This window comes from Canis lupus, chromosome 20 (assembly GCF_011100685.1).
Source record: "Canis lupus familiaris isolate Mischka breed German Shepherd chromosome 20, alternate assembly UU_Cfam_GSD_1.0, whole genome shotgun sequence".
Classification (NCBI taxonomy): domain Eukaryota; kingdom Metazoa; phylum Chordata; class Mammalia; order Carnivora; family Canidae; genus Canis; species Canis lupus.
In genome coordinates this window covers 15,278,074-15,292,180 of record NC_049241.1, presented here as the reverse complement: position 1 = coordinate 15,292,180, position 14,107 = coordinate 15,278,074, and the positions used below count along the sequence as shown (strand labels likewise).

Here is a 14,107-nt window from a genome sequence, read left to right as displayed (position 1 = left end):
TGTGATAGAATAATGGCTCCCACCACAGATGTCCATGTCCTAATCTCTGGAGAGAGAAGTAGAGGAGACAGAAAAAGAGACCTGATGGTGACTGCAGAGGTCAGAGTGATGAGGTAGCTAGCTTTGAAGGTGAAAGAAAGCCACAAAGTAAAGAATGAGAACCCCCTCTAGAAGCTAGAAAAGGCAAGAAAACAGATTCTACAAGACCCCTCAAGAGGAGTGCAGCCTGCCAACACTTACTTTAGCCCTGTAAGACCCATTTTAGACTTCTGACTTCCAGAACTATAGGATAATAAATTCATATTGATGTAAAGCACTACATTTGTGGTAGTTTTTCACATCAGCAATAGGAAAGGAGTTACAGATATGAAGTTGAAGAAATGATAGAAACTCAGGCTCTAGAATGATAGGGCTCTCAGAGTCTCAAACTGATAACTACGTAATCACCTTTACTGTTCTCAGGTTTGCCACAAGCAGAATTAATTATACATGCTTGTGTTCAAGCAGATGTACTTTCACTGTCGTATATTTTTTACGTGGGGTTCTGGTGATTGCCTCCAAAAAGCTTACAGCCTTTGGCAGATGCATCCGTTTTATGAATCTAGCTTTAAATAAAAGTAAAGACTGAAATGCACTAAATCATTGTCTGTTAGTGGCTTAGTCAGGAACCAAGGGTGTATACAAAAATAAACCTCCTGGCCAATGGAGATTGCTACCATCAGTACTTACTTACTTCATCCTGATACACTTATTTTATGACACTTTGTTTCTGTCATAGACCTATTAATCATTCACACAAAACCTGTAGGACATTGTTTTGCCTTTGGTTGGATCTATCCTGACTGGTCATACAGCCAAGAGTGGAAGCCATGTATGTACAGTGTGGATGCATACATCTTTTCCCCATATTTGTGGAAGCATCTAGCTCTATAATATGATTACTGTGAATAATGTTTTTCATAAAAATATTTTGTAATCTCTTCAAAATATACTTTAAGAAAAAAGCTTGGGCCTTTGCATTCCTTTTGGATATTATTTCATTTCTCACTTCAGTTTTCTTAATCATCCCTTCCCTTACCAGTTCAGAAACTAGTATAGCTGCCTTTGCAAATGATCAGAGGAGCGGAAGAAGGGGAAAGAGGGGATGAGGAAAGACGGGTGGGGGTCGGGTGGGGGATGAGGGGAGGATGAGAAAGGGAAAGAGAGAAGGGAAGCAGCAGTGCTTGCTAGAAATTTTCAGGGTTTGATTTCATGCATATAGTGCAAGATCTTAAGAGAGAATCCAGGAAGAAGTTTGCACATGACTTTCAGGTTTTTTGAATGAGTTTGCCTCTATTTCTTGTGATTGTGAATTGGTGAAACTGTACTGTACCTCTGCTCTCCCCTGAAGAAACAAAATGAGAACTCTGTGGCCTTAACCTCTTTACTCTCTTAACTACATTCAAATATATGCCTTGCTTTGTGCTGTCATTAAGTAAGTGGTTAATCTCAAGATCATTTGAAGCATCAGTGCTCATTTCCTTTGGATGGTTCACCATATTGCAATTACAGCCACATACTTTCTGACCATCTCATGACTTGTGGTACATTTTCATTGATTCATTTTACAGACTGCATTTTTTTTAAGGTTTCCCATTTTCTTTGTAACTTAGAATGAACCATGACCAAATTGATGAATGAAATAGTTCTGTTTAGATCTATGTTTTCTTCTTCCTTTATTTGTGGATTTGGTTCAGTTATTTTCACAAATGTTTTGATTGCTAATCAGGTTAAACTGTGTCTTTTATTTGGGGAATTTGATCTGTTTATGTTTAAAGTTATTATTGATAGTAAAGACTTCCTATTACCATTTTGTTAATTGTTTTCTTGTTTCGTAGATCTGTTGTTTCTTGTTTCTTATCCTGCTGCCTTTTTTTGGTGTGCTTTTTTGTCCTTTGGTATCAGTGTGCTTTGACTTCTTTGTTGTGTTCTGTTGTATAATTATTACATGTTTTCTGCTGTGGTTATCTTGAGACTTCCATCTTAAACTTATAAACTTATAAATATCTTAATCTTATAACACCTATTTTAAAATAGGTGTTACAACTTCAATAGAATTCATGAACTCTACAGTTTTACTTCTCCACCTCACATTTTTGGTTATTGATGTTACAATATAATGTTTTTTATGTTGTATAACTAATAACAAATTACTGTAGATGTGGTTATTTCTACTATGTTCATTTTTATTTCTAAATTAGAGTTGTAAGTGAATTATACACACTGTTAGCACATTGTAGTATCTAATGATGACTATATATTTGCCATTACCAGTGATATTTTTTCTACCTTTTAAATATTTTGCTGGTGTCAGTTAGCTTCCTTTTACTTCCATTCAAGGAACTCCCTTCAGCATTTCCTGTAAGGGAGGTTTATTGGTAATAAACTCCCTCAGCTTTTTGTTTGTTTGGGAAACATTCATTTTGGAAGGACAGCTTTGCTGGGTCTAAAATTCATGGTTGACACTTACTCTCAGTATTTTGCATATGTCACCCCACTGCCTCCTATCCTGAAAAATTTCTTTTGAGAAATCCGTCAGTAGTCTTATTTTTTTTTAAAGTTTTTATTTATTTATTTGTGAGAGACACACACACACACACACACACACAGAGGCAGAGACACAAGCAGAGGGAGAAGCAGACTCCCTGCAGTGCGCCCGGTGTGGGATTTGATCCCGGGACTCCAGAATCACACCCCAGGCCGAAGGCAGGCGTTTAACCTCTGAGCCACCCAGGGATCCCAACCATCAGTAGTCTTATAGAGGTTCCCTTCTGGTAACTTTTTTCTTTTGCTGATTTAAAGTGATTTTTTTGTCTTTGACAATTTGATTATAATGTATTTTTGTGAAGCTATATTGAGGTTCAACTTCTTTGGCATCTTTTGGGCCTGATGGATCTATTTGATCATTTCTCTGCCCAGATTTTGGAAGTTTTCAGCTATTATTACTGTATTTATTACTTTTTAAAAAGATTTATTAGAGAGAGAGAGAGAGAGGGAGAGAGAGAAGGGGCAGAGGGAGAGAATTCTCAAGCAGACTCCTTGCCAAGCATGGAGCCCAATATGAGGTTCAGTCCCAGGACCCCAAGATCATCACATGAGCTGAGACCAAGAGTCAGATACTTAACCAACTGAGATACCCAGGTGCCTCAGTATTATTACTTTAACTATACTTTCTGTCCATTTTTCTTTCTCTTCTCCTGGAATTCCTATAATGTAAATTTTGTTGTTTTTGGTGATGGTGTATACTATAAATCTTATAGGCTTTCTTTACTTTCTTTCATTCTTTTAACTTTTTTGTTCCTCTGACTGGGTAATTTCCAATGTCCTGTTCTCCAGGTAACTGACTCTTTCTTCTACATGGTCAAGCCCATTTTTGAAACTCTCTATTGAGTTCTTTTGTTGACTTATTTTATTTTTTTTGGTGGTTTCTATTTCCTGTCAAATTTTTCATTTTGTTTAGCATTGTTTTCCTGATTTCATTTAGTTATCAGTCTGTGTTTTCTTGTACTTCTCTAAATTTCCTTACAAGGATTATTCTGAAATCTTTGAACATTTATGCATCTCCATTTCTTTAGGTCAGTTATTTAGTCATTTCTTTAGGTCAGTTTAGCTTTATTATTTTTTTGCATGGTGTCATGTGTACCTGATTTTTCGTAATCTTTGGTTAATCAGGTTGGCATTTGTGCATTTGAGTGCTTGGGCTCCTCTTTTACACTTTACAGGTTTGCTTTGACAGAATTTATCACCAGTCAGGTCAGTTTGGGTTTTGGGCGTGTCTGCTGATCATGTCCTTGGGTAGGTGGGGCCTACTATTAGGGTCTATTTTTAAATGAGGCAATTGTTACATCTCTGAGGATGGGGATGGGGGCTGTGCTACTGGCTAAGAACAGCGAGTAGGACTGCTGGCTTGGTTTCCTGCTCAAGTGAGGCTGTAGGATGTGCTCTGATACTGCCTACCTTCAGACTTACTAGATATTTGAGACTGTATTATATTCAGTAGTTGATAGAGCTATGAATTAGCTTTTCTGCTCTTGCAAGGCAACAGGACAAGACCCAGAGCCTGTACAGTTCATTGTTTGGGAACCCCAATCAGGCCAGAATTGTACCCTGCTGTCTTGGTTAGGTGAGGCTACTAGTTTTGCTCTGCAGATGGGAGAAGCCACTCCCTGCACTGTTTAGTGACACCGAAGGTAGAGCTACTGAAGGGCTCTGTGACTTTCCAAGTGCCATGGTTGGATTTCCTGATCAAATAGGCTGAATGTGGTATTCAGCCATGAGAACGGTTATGATATATAGTCTCTGCCTGAGTTCAGTAGGAGAAAAAGCAACTCTAAAGCATGTAGAACCCTTTGTTTGTTGTCTTAACTCAAGCTCACATGTACTCCCAGTTCCTTGACTGAACAGAGCCCCTGGTTTTGTTCTACTTCTTGGCCTGAGCACTGCTGTGCTGCGTAACTTCTAGGCCTTATCACCAGACCTTCTGGTCATATAGGGCCCAAAAACACTCTCCACAGCAGGTGGGGCTGGGATTCAGCTACTTACCTGGACTTGGGCAAACTGAGCTCTAGGGCCAGCAAAACTCCTTGTTTGAAGATCCAGATCACTCATATCTGTATCTTGCCAAGTTTCCTTGTCAGAGTACATTCCTGACTTGGTTCTGTAGATGAGCAAAAACACTGGTTTAGAATTACTACTTTGCCTGCAGATATAAATTCAGTCTGACAAGATCCATATGCTGTTTTTTTTAGGCTCTACCCCATCTTCTCCATCACATATACCCAGTGATTGAGCCCTGCAGATTCCTCTGTATCTCCAGGGACAAGATGAGAGTATCCCCAGGGACAAGATGAGAGTAGTGGCTTTCACAAAGTGGCCCACAGTTCTGGGGAGAGGCAGGGATGTTTTTCCCCCCTGGTGCTCTCTTCCTACCAGAGGAAGTGGAGGCCCAAGAGGGACCTCTCAGCATGGCGCTGTGCTATAAGTGTGTAGCTGCTTCTCTGACCCTTCTAACGTAGTCATTCTCTATGGTGCAGGATGGAGAGGGATGTTTCAGTCTCATCCTCAGGTACCAGAATTCTCAGTGGTGTCTTGTTCTTTTAGAATTGTTACTTGTTCTTGTAAGGGAGAGTGAAGTCAGGGATGACCTATGTGCCATCTTGGTGATGTCCTTTCTAGACTGTAATTTTGAACTCAGATATCAGTCTAAATTTTCACTCCTCTATTATACCACTTGACCAATTTTATTAAGTATTTATTAAGTATTAAGTGCATGCTATGTACCAGGTAAGCATTGCTCCTAATCATTTAGTTACATTCACTTAACTGATTCACAAACCTATGAGCTATTATTATCTTTGATTTATAGGAGGGGAAAATGAGTTTATGGTTGAATGATCACCCAAGGTTCTGTTGTAACTAAGCACAGAATCAGAAACCAAAAGGATGCGCTGTGTACTTCCATGTCTGAGCTGTTGCATTGTGATGAACCACTAAAGGTAAAGGTGCTAATTAAAGGCAGCCATGACTAATTTCAATGGGTAATGAAAGCTGACTTATACCATAATATTTTGGTTGCTTTTATGCCTTTTGAGGTATAATACTTGAGCTGCTGTAGTGAATGGTATAAGTGGGAAGTAGGGTTTCTGAGCCCCCTTTTTTGAGTTACAGTAGTGATTGGGATTAACTAAAATTAGTTGTGAACAAAGTGCAATCTTTTTATTCTTTTTAACCATAGCCCTCATACAAGGCCCTGAGATTCTTTAGGACACAGCAGGTCTTAGCCTCCAGCCTAAAACTGTTCTTCTGCTTCTAGATGAGAAGTCACGAGTTCCTTATACCTGAAAACTTTCATATAAACAGCTTGTGTAATAATTCTGATGACTTCTCACTTTATCTGTGCCTACCTTATGGGTTTTCATAGAGATTTTAGAAGAGAAAGACAGGCCCTTTTCTGAAGAATGGTTCCCATTGTAGAAAGTTTATCAGCCTTGGCTGTGCAAACAATTCAAGGGGTTCAGGATAGAAAGGGGTAAGGGGGGGTTGTGGAGGTATGTGTGGCACTTGATTACCTATAATAGTTGATTCTCTTCTTCCTACAACAAGGAACAAGGATTGTTAAGGATCTGAGTTGTATTTTATTCTTCTTGTCCCATTTCCTGGTGTTAATGCTCATTCTTAAACGTGGAATTGGGGACCTAAAGATAAAGAAGGCAGGGAGTGCCTGGGAGATATGGTATCCTTTGTTCATTTGTTTGTTTTTGTACTTTAATGTTTTTAATTAATTTATTTTTTAAGTGAGCTCTATAGCCAGAGTGGGCTGAAGTAACAACCCAGAGATCAAGAGTTGCATGCTTTACTGACTGAGCCAGCCAAATGCCACTGGTATCCTCTTGTTAAGAGAGAAAAATCTGCCCGGCCTTTCTTGGGACAGGTTTCTCAACTCTGAAGTCACCCTGTTCATCCTAGATTTATTTTAGTCATATAAACAGGAATACATATGCAAGGAAGATAAGATACAACCATAAGGCTTTGCACCATGATCTACATCCTCTCTCCTTCCCCAGGAAAGCACTGCTTAGTAAAACCATTTTGGGAGGTCTCATGAGAGCAGATGTGCACATGGAGGTTATCTATGATGCTTTGGGTTTATTTTTCATAATTGTTTCCTCAAATAGAGTAGTTTTCAAACTCATATTTCCTGTGCTCATTGGAACATAACGGTAGCAGAAGGGTGAAGAGAGTCTCTGACCCACAACTAAAATATGTGTTCTCTTGTCACTTCATCAAATTAGTTCTGGTGTCATTTTGTTTTCCCTCGGAAATAAATCACTGTTAAGCAATTCTTTATAAAGTAGTCCACACATTTATCACATGATGGTGATCTGAACCCATTTAAGGAATTTTAAGGTACAGTTGGTCATGTTGCTGGCCTAGCAACTCTGGCCTTGTCACATTACATCTCTCTTCACTCCCTGTTTCTCCATTAATCCTTCAGAACAGAGACTGGAGGCTTTGCCCCTTAGAGGCATGGAAATAATACTATAAAACACAATAGTGTGGCAAGGGGAGATAGAGCTTTTAATTTATGTAAGTTAATGGAGAGTGGGAAGACTGAGAGGAAAGAACAGACAAATTGGGGAAAAATCAGGAATAATGATAAAATATCCTTAGAACTTGAGCTTTTGTGACTTGTTTGCCTCATGTTCAGTTTAGTTGTTTTGAGATTTACTGAAAGCAGCAATTGGCTTTTTTCATAAATTAATCATACTAACCATTCAATGTGAAATGCAGTTTCAGTAATATTTGTTGAACATTTTCTAAGATCTTGTTATTCTCACTCCACACTTTACATGCAGTTTATCATTATCCTTCTTACAAGTCTATATGGTCAGTAGTATTATCATTTCCACTATCGATACAAGGATACTTGTGGATTAAAGACCTTAAATAATTGGACTAAAGACCTACAGCCTGTTACAATAGACTGAGACACAAACTGGTGCTTTAATCACTATACTAGAATATTTCTTATTTTTTAAAAAAGGGTGTGTTGGCATTGGTTGTTTTTCTTTAGCACTTTTATTTGAGATTTAATAATTAGGAAAGTATTTATATTATCTAAATATAGAAGTCATCTGACAAATAGGTAAACTTGCTACGTTATTTTATCTGTGATGTCTGTTTTATAAATGGTAATTTTTGTTTACATTTGATGGTATTCTAGAAAGCAAAGACTTAACCATGTGCTAATATTACCAATATTCTTTATTGTGATTTTGAGGAATAATATAATAGACCATTGTATTAATTCAGGCATCATATGCAAAACTTAGAATAATTGCTACTAGAATTTTAGATTACACTAAAAATTGCTACTAGAATTTTAGATATACTAAAAATTTATTCCCAAAAGTAAGCTTAGTAATGTCTGTCTGTCTTGTTTGAGGATCTTGTAGTGATTACAGTAGTTTTCAAATTTACTTTACAATAATGCCAAATTTATTTTTATTTTTATTTATTTTTATTTTTAATTTTTAAAATATTTTATTTTTAAGTAATCTCTACATCCAATGTGAGCATGAACTCACAACCCTGAGATGAAGAGTCTCATGTTCCATTGAGTCAGCCAGGCACCCCTAAATACTATCCCTTTAAATACACACATAAAAATAAATAAATGAATGAATAAATACTTATATATGACTAATATTTCATAAAATAATGGTTACCCTTAGTATAGGGTATCAATGCTCACTGACATTGTGTGTTTTATCCCATTTTAAAATATGTGGTGATCCTGACTCACAGTATTTTATAACTCCTTTATAGTCATGACTTGCAGTTTGTATTTTGTTCAGGTTTAAGTGTATATAGAAAATGAGATTGTTTTCATTCAGAAACCTCCATTCAGTCCCTACCAGATATATATTAGTTATGTATCACGTTATCAGTAAATCAAATGGTGATACTCAGTACTTCCCTAGGAGGTTACTTGTAACCTGGGTACTTAGTAGGTACTCAGTAAATATCTGATTTCTTTTGCCTTTAGAGCTCACACTTTTGTCTTTAATTACCATTTCAGACTATGACAGAAAATGTCTAGTTCTTTGGGCATTCCAGCATGCTATTGGATTTTTATACCACTTAGGATTTTATCTATGTTTTTCATATCTGGGTTTTAAAAAATAAAAACCAGTGAAAATAAAAAATCAGCAAAAAAAAAAAAAAAATCTTGTATCAGTGTTAACAGGCCATTGTTAAATAATCCAGAAATCAGAAGAGACTCTAGTCTGTTAATTTCTATGTGTCATGAATGGAAATGACTGCTTGTATTTGTTAAATATTTTTATGACCACCTTTTGTAACATCTAAGACATTTTTCCTGGCATCCACTCTTTAACGTACCCTGCCCATTTTTTGTACAGGTGCCAGCAAAGTCTTTCTCAGTCAAATTTTTAAGGATGTGACTATTTCCCACCTCAGCAGTCTTCACTGGATCACTGCTATCTTCATATTTGTCATACGTTTCTTAGTCTGATTTGGAGCCTTCATGAAACAAGACTAGGTTTATTTTCTATACAAGCTCTACTTTATATGTATCACTCTGATCAAACAAGATGACCTTTCCTCAAATGGATCTCAAAATTTCTAGTCTTGTGCCTTTCTTATTTTCTGTCTTGAGTATCCTTGTCCTCCTCTGTCTCTACTCATTAATAGCTATGTTCCTGTTTTCAAATTCCATGTCATGGCTGCCTGTTGCATTTTTATTCTTCAAACTGATTCTGTGTTCACTCTCATATTATTCCATTGACATTGATTTTTCTGAAGCTACCTCCTAGGGCCAGCTTTCTTTCTTTCATTTCTTTTTCTTCCCTTCCTCCTTCCCTTCTTTTTCTCCTTTCTTTCTTTTTTACCTTTTAATATCAACTTTATCTGTAGATGTGTCCATTATGTTGTTTATAATACCATATCCACAGTATACAAACACATTTGAAATAAATGAGGTGGCCAAACTCATAGAGAAATATAATCTACTTTTTAAAATTTTTCATTTTCTTTCCAGCTTTAATGAGATATAATTAACATATATTTAAAATGTACAGTGTGTTGATTTGGTACACATATATTGCAATATAATTACCACTGTAGTGTTAACTAACACCTCCATTTAGAAAAAATTTAAGATTTACTGTCTTAGCAACTTACAAGTATATAAAACAGTATTGTTAACTATAATCACAATGCTGTGTATTAGATCCCAAGAGTTTAATCATCTGCTGACTGCAAGCTTGTGCTCTTTGACTAACATATTATCGATTTCCAATCCCAGCAACTGGTAACCACCATTTTAGCTTTTGGTTCTGTGAATTTAGCTTTTTTTTTTTTAATTCCACATATATAAGGGATATCCTACAACATTTGTTTTCTCTGTCTCATTTATTTCATAAGGCCTAGGATCTTTTTTTTTTCATCAGGGCATATACAGTGTATCTCAAATTGGAAATATTTTGTGGCTCCCACACAGCTGATTGGTGGAGAGGTTTTATCCCTGAAGGTAATTCATAGAAATAGTAGGACTAATAGCAATTCTGCAACTTTGGCTTTAAAAATACACTGTTTCTTCGGCTATGACAGTAGTGTAAAATTAGCCCATTTGTCTAAATCTTATGAGGCTTGATAAATGGACTTAATAATTATCAGATGATGATGGAATTCAATGAGTCAGTGAATGTTAATATCTCTCCTTCCATATAACTATATGCCTTGAGACAGTTCCAATATGTGGCATTTATGTATTATGATATATTAATAATAAGTGGATCCAAGAAGAGCAAAGGTCAAGGACGAATGTAATTTTCTGTGAAATATATATTTAATACCTTTTAGTAGTTAGCCAATTACCTTTGGGTGCCAGTTAATCATTACATCCCCTTCCTTCAGTGATTTTAAAAATGATTTTGGTGGTGTCTCTTCGTTGAGGGTATGAATTTTTTTACTGCAGTCTCGAATACTAAAGTAATGTAGATTTTCTTCAATTGCATTGAGTTTCGTATATTTTACTGATTCTTCTCTAATTTGAGAGATTTGTTTTTGCAATTTAGAGTAAACTGGGCAGGGGCAGGCAACTGGGTGGCTCGTTTGGTTGGGCGTCTGCCTTCGGCTTGGCTCGTGGTCCCGGGGTCCTGGGGTTGAGCCCCACATCGGGCTTCCTGCTCAGTGGGGAGTTTGCTTCTTTCTCTCTCTCTCTCTTTCTTGCTCTCCCTCTGTCCTCCACCTCGTGCATGCTCTCTCTCTTTCTCTCAAATAAACAAAAATAAAAAAAAAGTAAACTGGGCAGATATCATATTGCATCAAGCTTTGAACTATTAGATTAGTATATAATTTTAGAAATGTTTTGTCTGCCTTACAGTGGCCTTAAAGTTTAAAGAGTACTAGCATTGTAAAAATTCCAGGGTAGTATGCAGTGGTTTTATTTTTCCAGGGTAGTATACAGTGGTTTTATTTTGCTCTAAGAGGTGTACACTTTGCATTTGATTGTTTAAATGCCTAACATAGAAACTTACTTCATGGCAAGTTTAATGACAACTTTTAGTCTATAGAGGGCTCTATTGAGAAATGTGTCACTTGACTCTAAGTTATCATTTTTAGGTGAATATATTATATATATAATACTTATATAAATATTATATAATATATTAATATATATAATGTGTATCTATACACACATATATACACACACACACACACATACACACACACACACACACACAACTTCAGATGCCCCACTAGCTCACAGTTACTGCTGTACTTTAAAAGCACCTTCAGGGGCACCTGGGTGGTTCAGTGGTTGAGTGCCTGCCTTTGGCCACATCGTGATCCCAGGGTTCTGGGATTGAGTCCTGGCATCAGGCTTCCCTTAGGGAGCCTGCTTCTCTCTCTGCCTATGTCTCTGCCTCTCTCTCTGTGTCTCTCATGAATAAATAAAAATAAAATCTTTAAAAAAAAAAGGCACCTTCAGGTTCATATGATGAAGATAGAGATCTTCATAATTAGAAAATAGCATTGCTCTAGACCATGAGAAATGTTGCTTGAAATTCTGTAACTCTATGTGATGTCTTCAAAGCAGCATGATGCTAAATTTTAGTCTATATTTACAAATAAAATTAGGCTCCCATTTTTTAAAGAACAGTGTAGGGGCCCATATCAGTCTGCTCCAAGATGGGCCACTTTGCCATAAAGATTATTTACAGTTAAAAGTAATAAAAACCCAGCAGATTCAAGAAAAGTGCTCTGCCTTTTTAAATAAATTTCTTTATAGTAAGGAGATTTTTAACTAAAATTGTAATCAGAAGATTTTCTGTATAAAGCATTTCAGTAAAAGCTTTCTAATTCACTCTTGGCTTCTATTAGTCCTTGATCTTTCACAGATCATTTATGGGAGGGACTTAGAAATTTTGATCCCCTTTTCCTCTGGTGGAAAGGTAGTAAGTCAGTCATTAACCTTTTAAATTTCTCCCTGAATTTTGTAGGCTCTTTTAAAAGTGAAGGTAAAAGGGCTTATTCTTTAAGAGATTTTACTGCTGTCCAGGAGATCAAATTCTTTTGCAGTGGGTGATCTGGGATACACCTGCAAAGGGCATTGCACATGGATGCCTGAAACTGACAGAACCTGATTATCAATGCTACAAAGTAGAGGCAAAGCAAGTCTATTGCCATTCTCAGGTGCTTTTGTTAAATTTATTTCCTGGATTCTGGCATTTACATGAGCAGCCTATACACTTTGAACCTAGAGATTAGGCCTGAATGCTCCTTGTAAAATTTTAATAGGGAAAGGTAAATTAAAACAGACAGGACAGATGAGGCTAGATTTTAAGGGAAATTTACCTTGGATGTGGACATTTATTTCTAAGTCTTAAGCCTAACTTCTGTGATTTTATCTTGTCAAGGAAGTCCCTAAGGCCAGCCATTATATTACTGAGACAACTGAGAGCTTTCTATGGGAATATTTTCTTTTAAATATAGCTTAACTTAAAGGATCCATCGTCTGGCCATTGATGATTAGGATCTAATAGTGACTCAAATCAATAAGCCTTAATGGCTTAACCAAAGACCCAGAGAGGGCATAGGTGATACAGCCTCATGATCCAAAAGTTTACTTCCGAAATTAGTCTAAGAAAGCAAAGACCTTTGTTGCACAGGTGGTAATGGTGTGTTGAAAATGATGTCTCCAGTGTTCCACAAAATTGTGAGATGCCTCCAGTCACAGGCCTGCTAATCTGGGACACTGGGTAGATAATGGAATAGGACTTTCCATCACTAACAAGCAACAAAGGTTGGGACGACAAAGGTTTCTGTGGGCTGGAACCTCTTGTGACAAATATCCCTGAGAGCTGTCATGGCTGAAAAGAGAGAGAGAGAGAGAGAGAGAGAGAGAGAGAGTCAGTAAGAGTCCCAGTCTGTTTGGTCACCAAAGTGCACTCTCGATGGTGGAGACCAAAGAGAATATTCTCAAAGCCACAAAGCAGAGCTCTTAAAACATAGAATAAGACAAAGGGAAAATATGCATATCAACAGTCTTGGCCAAGACTTTGGTCTCTTGGAGTCTTACTAAGACCTATGAAGGATGTGCACAGGATTGGAGACTGTGTTGTTTTATAGTGTACTTCAGTGCATGGAGGTTTTCTTAAGGTTGAAGGGTGACCTACTGTGATCTAACCCATTCTGTGACCAACTTATCCTATCCAGGAGTCTTTTTCAGGTAATGAGAGCTCTGACAGCTCTTAAGTGCTCAAGCCTTGCCTACTAATTTTGTGGTTTTGGCTTCCAGGATGTTCCTTAGCAGCAGCCTGTACCTCATGTACACATCAAATGACACAGACAAAAAAATACAAAGACCGTATCTGGGAGGAAATGGACCAGTGGGATCCCTGGGTGGCGCAGCAGGTTTAGCACCTGCCTTTGGCCCAGGGCGCGATCCTGGAGACCCGGGATCGAATCCCACATCGGGCTCCCGGTGCATGGAGCCTGCCTCTCCCTCTGCCTGTGTCTCTGCCTCTCTCTCTCTCTATCATAAATAAATAAAAATGTAAAAAATAAAAAAATGTTTTAAAAAAAAAAAAGAAATGGACCAGTAACTGAAGAGTACTCTACTAAATTTAACCAAAGAATCACTAGGTCCAAGGAGCTAGTTCCATAAATATTTTCTCCTACTAATCTAAATTTAGAAAGAGAGCAAAGGACTCTCATCATTCTCACTCCTTAGGACTCTGCAGATAGAGCATCCCGAAGGCTTACGTGGTAAGAAATGTCATCTTCTGCCAGCTGCTTGTTGGATGTCCCAAGAATCTCACAGCTGCAGCAGTGTCAAGGGTGAGCAGTGTCCCTCAAATTAAAGTCTCATGCTGACAATGCCAGCTTCCCAGGGAGGAAGATCTTCCTGTGCCCTGTGGTCCCTGTAGCTTGACTGAAAATCAAAATGACGTGAGGCAAATTAACAGGAGAAAATCAAATTTAATATATGTACATACAAGGAATGCACACAGACATGAAATTTCCAAAGACAATGAGG

General features: G+C 37.4%; 1 protein-coding gene across 8 annotated transcripts in view; it reads left to right on the top strand.

Annotated features, from left to right (window-relative positions):
* CNTN4 (contactin 4) overlaps positions 1-14,107 on the top strand; it is a 916,127-nt gene that overhangs the window by 36,918 nt on the left and 865,102 nt on the right. The window contains exon 2 of one of the 8 annotated variants that reach the window (XM_038565812.1): positions 5,405-5,534. The exons of the other annotated variants lie outside the window; for them this stretch is intronic. The gene's annotated coding sequence lies outside the window, so the exon portion shown is untranslated. The remainder of the gene's footprint in view (positions 1-5,404; positions 5,535-14,107) is intronic. 8 annotated transcript variants of the gene reach the window in all.